Genomic DNA, 8,440 nt, shown 5'->3' on the forward strand with positions numbered 1-8,440 from the left:
GTGTGTTTTCCCATTTTCTAAACGCTTGACCTTGAATAAGTTACCTAAATACTTCTAGGTCTCATTCGCTTCCAATATGAAAGTAGGACAAGGAACACTTGCCTCAGAGGGTTGGTTTAAAATTAAAATGGAGTATGAGATAGAAAAGCATCCACCCAAAGTCATTATGAGAAATGAGCTGTAGGACAAACAGAACCTTTGGTCTCTCTCTCTTAGAAACCTGTATCTATTAGGACCCTGGTGCTGAGCTGCATGCTGGACTAGATGATGAACCCCCTTTCTCAGGATGGTGAGCCTTCTATGGAAACAGACATGCTTGATCTAATGCTGAGATAAATGCATTCAAGAAGAGTGAGTAGGAAGGTAGGTGCTAGAAATGCATCCCAGGAGAGGGATTAGGAAGGCAGGTGCTAGAGAAGTTGAAAGGATGAGGGTGGCTACTCACTGACATCACTGAGGAACTGAGACATTCAGCAGGAGGAGGCATGACTAAGAATGATGGAAATAAAAGAGTGGTTCAACAGGAAGCAGAAGTAAGAGATCCAGAAAGTATAAGACCCTGGCTATGAAGGATGGGTGGCCTTTGGATGCCCAGGTGGAGTCCATGAGATGGTAATTTCTAGGATTAGGTGTATGTTGGGGAGACACTGAACACCTGGCTAAATGATTAGATTTCACATGGTGGGCAAATAAGTGACAGATGTAACACAGTGATCTTCTAAAATACTCTGGTCTGTCTGTGTAGGATCCTCCAAGGGGAAGAGAAGCTGGGTCACTATTCTGTCTGGCCCTTTGGCTCCATTTTTGGACTGTAGACAATCTTTCCTCATCTTTCTGCAGCTTCCCCATCTTTTCTTCTTCTACCTCTGTGGGACGAGAAAGAAAGAACCCCTCAGATCCTCCATTAAGCATCAGGAGGCCATCTACACATTAAGTCACCATCAGTTCTGGTGGTTCCCCGTTTGCTTAATAGCGTTCTTGTCAGAGCATCACTCTTAACATGTGATTTCCATCCTCCGTTCCTAACTGCTTCCCTTTAGCTGCAGAAAATGTGTCACTTCCGCCCTGCAAAAGTTTTGAGAGAGAAAGAAAGAACATGAAGTTGGGTGAATAGGAAGGTGGGACGAGCTTGGAGGAGCCTAGAACTGTAAGGTGATCAGTATTGTATAAATTTTAACATTATGATAATAATAAGGTTCAGTCAGAAAAGAAAATTCCAGATTTTTTTTTCAGAAATTGCCTTGGCATCAGAAAGTCTCTATAGGAATCAAGCTTACACAGTAGTGTGAGCCATGAGCTCAGTAATCCACTCCGCAATATGGATATTTGGTAGATTTTATTTCTGCTGCCAATTATTGTAAATAAAAGTAAGTGGACTTATGAGGAAACACATGTACAACTGATCCTCAACTGGTGACGTTTTGACATGATGACATTTGATTAATGATATGTGCTTTATTTTAAGATCATTAAAATTTTCAGATTGTAACCTCGTCCTAAGTCTAAGATGAGCTTTACAGAGGACAGCCATTAACACTGGAGGCCCTTTTGGGAAACCCTGGTTACAAGCCTGGGGCCGTGGCTGGTGTCGTTAGAAGTCAATCCCATGCTTGACTGCCTTCATCACTGCTGTTAATCACGGTTATTTCGTTTAACCATTCCACTGAGACAGACTTCCTGGGAAACCTGGATATGAGGCAATCCGTAAATGGCAACAAGATATGTTGATTTTTTTTCAAGGCTTGGGTCCCCTTTATAATCAGAAAGAAACTGCTACAAAAGATATGAAAATACGTGTGAGGAATGAGGAGTTGTTCGTTGCCCTGATGTGTGGCTAAGGAAAGAAAAAAGGGTAAAGATGAAGAAACAAAACCACCTCCCTGTAGGGTGGGTGCAACGGGGAGGCCGTGAGAAGTCCTGGTAAATGAACCAGGGCTGTTGTGCTGTACTTAAGACCCTAATACTTGGGAGGCTGAGGCAGGGGAATCACCTTAATTTCCAGACCAGCTTGGGCTTCAGAGCAACTTAAAGAATAGCCAGAACTGCAGAGTGAGATGAACATAAACCAACTAAAGTGGTACTGCGTGTGATCGTCTGGATACTGAAAGGTCAGGAAAGGCAGACGCTTCCATCATCCTGAACTGAAAGGATGCAGATTGTGTGTATGACTCCACTGGAGAGGTGAAAACAAGAGAAACAGCCAAGATTACAAAGAGACTATAGCTGAGTGAGATCAGGCACCAGAATGGTGACAGAAGGGCATGAACCCTGGAAGCCTGAGGAGGAGGAGGAGGGGAGAGAAGGAGGAGGACCAAGGAGGAGGAGGAAAAGGAGGAGGAGGAGGAGGAGGAGAAAGAATGCTTCAGAGGTAAAGGGGGCAAAGTCTGATTACAAATAACCAGGCATGACTGCATTAGCTGTGAACTTTTGCCCAGAGTGCCTGCATGCAGGGGCTGGCAGGAGCAAAGGAGACTATTACCAACAGCAGTTATGATTTAATCATATAAACTGCACACATATATGATGCCTACTGTATACCAGAGGTAAATCCCAGTTCTTTTTTTTTTTTTTTTACAGTATTCATAATGAGGCTCTTTCTATTGATGTGCCCACTTAACTTGGGAGTACCCTGTGTGGAGTTCCTAAAGATGGGAAGAGAGTGACATCGCCAGGGTAACCAGCAGCAAAGCTGGGTCCTTTATTACTCTTGTTTTACACTCAGTTCCAGGCCTATCTCAATGGCACATGTCCAGACAAGGTGCGGCATTCCAGAAGTGATTGCTGGCCACTGGCTCTGGATTCTAGAGACAGTGCAAGACATGATTTTCCAGACCAACTTGGAAGAACACACATGTTTCTATGAACCTCTTATCTTGGTCAATAGAGTAGTACAGATCTACATAGAAATCAATGCTCTAACCAGGCATTAAACATGAATTCCACTTGTGTGTCTGATGTTTATGAGGCCATTGTGACTTGTGGGAACTGTCACTCTCAGGGTCATGACCCTAACCACTTCTTTTATTAAAGCATTGATTTCTGTCCACCTGTCTGTCTGCTCACATCACCCAGGACCTGGTACCTGACATCTTAGACATGCAGTGCTCTCTAGAGACCCATGAAATGCTAACAAAGAAGGCATTTGCTAGAGGCTCCCTAGCCCGGAGCCTCCTCACTGACCTTGACCATCCTGTCTCCCTCCTCCTGACCTTAGTACTATGTACTAAGAGAACAATAAATATCAAAATGTCTTGTCAATGGCTGTTGGGTTCTGATGTGCTCACTTGAACATACTGCATATTTTTTATTAATGCATTCCATCCTGTGTATTAATAGAAACTAATCCTCTCTACAGTCCAGTGAAGTTAGGAAATTGACCTATCTTGATTCCTCTTGCGGAGGAGTTGGCTCCTTGTCCCTGTGTCCCTATAGTGTGCTGCTGGGTCTCAGAGGAGTTATCCTCTCCTGATCTCAGTGTGTCCAGTACTGTGGTCTAGGCTTCTTGAAGGCACATCCAAGACAGGAGAGTACAGAACTAGATCTGTCTTGTCTGTGCTCTATGCACAACTCTGCGAGTATTTTTAAGTGTGTCCCCACAAGTTTGTATTTCAAAAGTACTCACCCCCAACGACACAGGCTGCTAGAGACACTGAGATCAGAGCACAGCGGAGAAGGAGGAGGCACATCTTGCACAGATAGGCTTCCAGGTCAGTGAAGTTTCTTACTCTGATCTGAAAGGAAGGGGAGGGTATGGTCCTGCCCACTGGCTGGGAGCCTGCCCTGGAATCCTGCCTGCGGAGGAGCCCAGTTACATAATGCGGAGCCACAGGAAAAGCTCTTCCTCTCTCTGCGCCATGTCCCTTTCTAAGCTTTCGCTGCTTTATCTGAACACTCACCCACAGACCTTGGCCTCTTTTATCTAAACAATCAGTATTGATATCTCAGACTGCAGATGGCCGCAAATTCAGCCAACAGCTTCCTACATAAACCTTTCTCCCTGTAGGACTCTCACACCAGAGCTCCATGAATGAGTTCTCAAACTCAAGCAGATACCTCCAGGCAGGGTGAAGCTTTAGTGGGGTGGGAGGTCCTTATAATGGGCTGAAAATGTCTGGAGACTCTTCACAGCCTCACAGTTGCTCATCAGGGAGATCAGAGTTTTTGGGCTCTTGTGTTTGGTAGCAAAGTTAAGTTGCATTCAGGCTCCTTAGAGAAGTCTAGATTAGTTTTGTAATAGTCTTGTCAAATGGCCAGGTCTGGTGCCATGCCCAGCCAAGGTCAGCTCACTTGCTTGAGGGCAGAGATTTCAGTATAGAATGTTCTTAGAGTAAATGAGCTCCATTTCACCAAAAATCCCCCAGTTTCTACCACCTATCCATCCATCAATTCATGCATACTTTGAACACTTACCAAACCAGATGGGAGGGCAGGAAGGGACCAGCATGCATGTGCAAGCTCCAGACCATGGGGCTGCGGGGTGAGAGTGTGTCCAAGAGGGGATCCTTTGCAAAGTGTAGCAGAAGGAAGCTGCTGGGATCTCCTTCATAGAACCACCAAATGCCTTACTTAGGACAGCGCTATAGTTGAATACAGCCTGGTAAAGCTGGCTAAGCAAATGCCATATCCTCACTCAAGGCAGCTGCGCATATCTGTGTAGTAGCATGGAACTACAGACAGGACCAGTTCTGGGGAAGAACACACAGGTTATAGACAATCTTGTAGTTTAAAGACTTGGTTTCTCTGACGGCTAAGCAGAGATTTCCCACACAGCACAAAAATCTCAGCGCTAGTAACATACCTATAATAGTTAATACCATGAACAGTATCAAAAATGTCCATAAAAGAGGGCTTACATATAATACCTTAAACAGTAGAAACAGCCCAAGTGTTGATGGACTAAATAATAAATAAATTGGTAACCTGTGTCCCTCACTGAATACTGTTTGTAAGAGCAACAGACTACAGTGCCGCCAAAACTTGAAAATATGAAAAATAAAAGAAGCCAGGCATGAAATTTACAGGCTTTATGCTCCTAGTTGTATGAAGTTTCCAGAACATAAAGATGAACACTGTTGGCTGGTTACAAAGGGCCAAGGGGAAAAAAATCGACTAGGAAATGGAGAATGGCTGGCGGCCAGGAAGGCTGTGTTGTGGTTTTGAAGGTTTGTTGTTTGTTTTTTGATAAGTGATGAAAATGAGCTGGGGTAAGACAGCAATGATGAGCTGCATACTCTGCATCATTTTTAAGTGCTCTAAAACCTGACGGATTGTATGCCTTCTACTTGTTTAAAGTCTCTATTTACAGCCATCCTTATATTTCTTTGCCAAATATTTCCTGAGAGCTTGCAAACTCTGATCTCGGGGTCTTGGAAGCAGGAAAACGGTGCTCAGAATAACTCAGTGATTTTCAGCAGTGGGCCCCAAGGCTCGGTTTGGCTGAGGGACTGGCCCCAGATCACATTCATGTAAGACAAAAAGCTGAGGTTGAACAAAGCCTGTGGGGCCATGGAGCTATATATAGTCTTACCTACTGTGCCAAGATGTCAGTTGTACACACGTGACTTAACCGTGGGAAAGTTAGAGTAACCTCCCTATCCTGGGATTTCCTTTCCTCATCAAAGTTCCTATGCAAGCCCTCCCACTGTCTTCTGCTGTGTCTTTCAGGCCTCCAGGAGGGAGGAGCACAGAGTACTCTATCGAAGGGTCAGGGGGTCAGATGGCTGAAAGCAGGACCCTTAGCGTTCCAGGGAGAGGCAGTGGGTGGGTGAAAAAAGAAACTGGGTTGTTTCTGCCAGTGTGGACTTCTTTCTGGAAAAGCCCAACTTAGCCAGTAGTCACAAGGCCCAACTTTCTTGCCATTCAACTGGAGGCATGGATTAATTATGGCTAATGGAGTAGAGTGACATTGGGAGGAAGGTTGTCCCCCAGCCAATGTATTGGAGAGAAGGTGGGCTGTCTCCGTATAGGATCGTTCCTACAATCAGCTGGAAGCTGCCGCTGTGAGGTTGAAGAAGCAAGGAGGTTAGCTACATAATGACAGTACCTGAGTCCTCAATCTGCCCCTAGATGACAGCAGCTCCTTTTTTTTTTTTGCTTTTCAGTAACCCAACTGCCTAGTTCTAGAGTGTAAACTCCATAAATAATGCCATGCATTAATGTTAACACATTGTAAATGCCTTGTAGAGGCTGGTTTTGTTTTATTTTGACAAATAAGTTGTCTCCACTATGTTCCCAGCCTGAGACTTCACTTTTGGCTAAGTTTAAAAGGGGGGGGGGCAAGAATTAATTAATCTGGTTGTGGAAATTTCCATCAGAACAGAATTCAGATAGTGCTTGTTCGCTATGTTTGCATGAATACCGACAGCAAAATGCAATAAGAAAGCATGCAGCTTGCTAGCAAAAGCCAATTTGATGTTGGGAAAAAATTGTGGGACATAATGACAAGATTAAAGACTTCAAAAATAAGCCACAAATTCTCTTCTGAAAAAGAAAGAGCATCAGAGCAGCTGTTCAGATCCCTCACATTCCTCTTAAAAATGTAAACCTACTCTCTCCCTAGTCCTCAGAAAGGGGAGCCCTCCTCCCCTATCATCTGACCTCAGCCTATCAAAGTGGAGTGATGAACAGCCAAAACTATCCGAAGTCTCCCAAAATGGCCCGTCTCCAGTTCTGGGCTCATTTATATATCTCTTCCCAGAGTCTGTTCATGAGGATCTTTTCAGTTGGCAACAATCGAGCTCCCACACGAGGTGATTCTAATGGATTAACTTCACCTGTTCTCTCACAAGACTGTTCTTATCCCTCACTTGGGATCCTAAAAAACAGGTTTATCTCTCCTTCATATCAAGTCTCATATGGACTGCCTCTATCCTCTTCCTCTGTGGCCTGGCAAGGCTGCCCCACCAGGGGGAAGTGATCAACATGTGGGGGCCAGAGTCCATGCCAGAAGTTGTCCCTACTCCCCAAATTATGGGACCCACAAGGAGACGGTGATGCCTATCTACTACATCTGAGCAGAGGGTCTAGGTCCTCACCATGCATGGTCCTTCATTGGTGCATCAGTCTCTGCAGCATTCCCCTCCTCTGCCCAGATTTGTTGGCTCCATTGGTCTCCTTGTAGAGTTCCTGACCCCTTCAGGTCCTTCTATTCCCCAACTCTTCCATAGACTCCCTGAATTCCATGCTGAAGTTTGGCTGTGTGTCTCAGCACCTGCTTGGATATCCTGCTGGGTGGAGTTTTTCAGAGGACCTCTAAGGTAGGCTCCCTTCTTTCTTGTTCCTTCTCTTCAACTGCTTCTGGTATCTATTCTATTTGTCCTTCTGAATGAGAATTAAGCATTAGCTCTAGGGTCCTCCTTATTACTTAGTTTCTTTGGGTCTGTGTATTGTAGTGTGGTTATCCTGTATTATTTGGCTAATACTTGCTTATAAGTGAGCATATACCATGTGTGTCTTTCTGGGTCTGCAATACCTCACTTGGGATGATCATTTCTAGTTCCATCAATTTGCCTGAAATTTTCAAGATTTAGAATTGCTCAGAAGACATATAAATGCAAAAGGGGTCAGTGGATATTGGTTATTCAGAACGGTTGGTTGTGGTTTGTTAGTAGTTGTGCTCAAAGCAGAAACAAAAGGGAAAAAATTAGATTCAGGGATCTCTCTCTGTCTCTCTCTGTCTCTCTCTCTGTCTCTCTCTCTGTCTCTCTCTCCTCTCTTCTCTCTCCCTCCCTCTCTCCCTCCCTCCCTCCTTCCCACCCATCCTTCTTTCTTTCCTATCTAGGTGTAGGGGAGAAACAGAGGCGGGTAAAGGCTGGGAAAAAGAACCCACAAAGTAGCAAAGATCAGCTACAGTAGTGTAGTGTTTTTTCAGTAAACTTATACAATTTTTTAAAAAAAGAACGTAAATGTTTCACTTGAGAATAGAATTTTTATAATGTATCACACAAAGCATGATGGAGAGAGGGTATGTTTTCCTACATTATGACACCTTAGTACTAAGGGGCTCCTACAATTATGCTCTTAAGGACCAGTCTGCTCTACCATTTGGGGACAGACTTTGACATCATCCATCATGCCTGTTCTTCAGTCATATAGATAGCAAATTATTGGTTCATAGAAGACTTGACATGGATTTCAAAGGAAAAGCAGACAATATGTGTTGTGGTTAGAATACCTATCTGTAGCATGAACCCAATACAGGGGACAGCTACTGACAGGGAGCAAAGCCAGCTCAGAGCAGCCATGTGCACCACAAGCATCAGGTCTATAGAGGAGAAGGCTGTAGCCTGGTGGTGCTCTCATCTGAACATAATGTACCATGGGGTAGGCTGTGAATATAAAAGGTCTAGTGTTTGCTCTGTTGTCCTTCTGTCTTCCTTTATACCCATTCATCCTTTACGGACCCCGAATCTACTACTGGGGAACAGAAGTGTGTACTACA

Source organism: Acomys russatus, chromosome 26 (assembly GCF_903995435.1).
Source record: "Acomys russatus chromosome 26, mAcoRus1.1, whole genome shotgun sequence".
In the NCBI taxonomy this organism is placed as follows: Eukaryota; Metazoa; Chordata; class Mammalia; order Rodentia; family Muridae; genus Acomys; species Acomys russatus.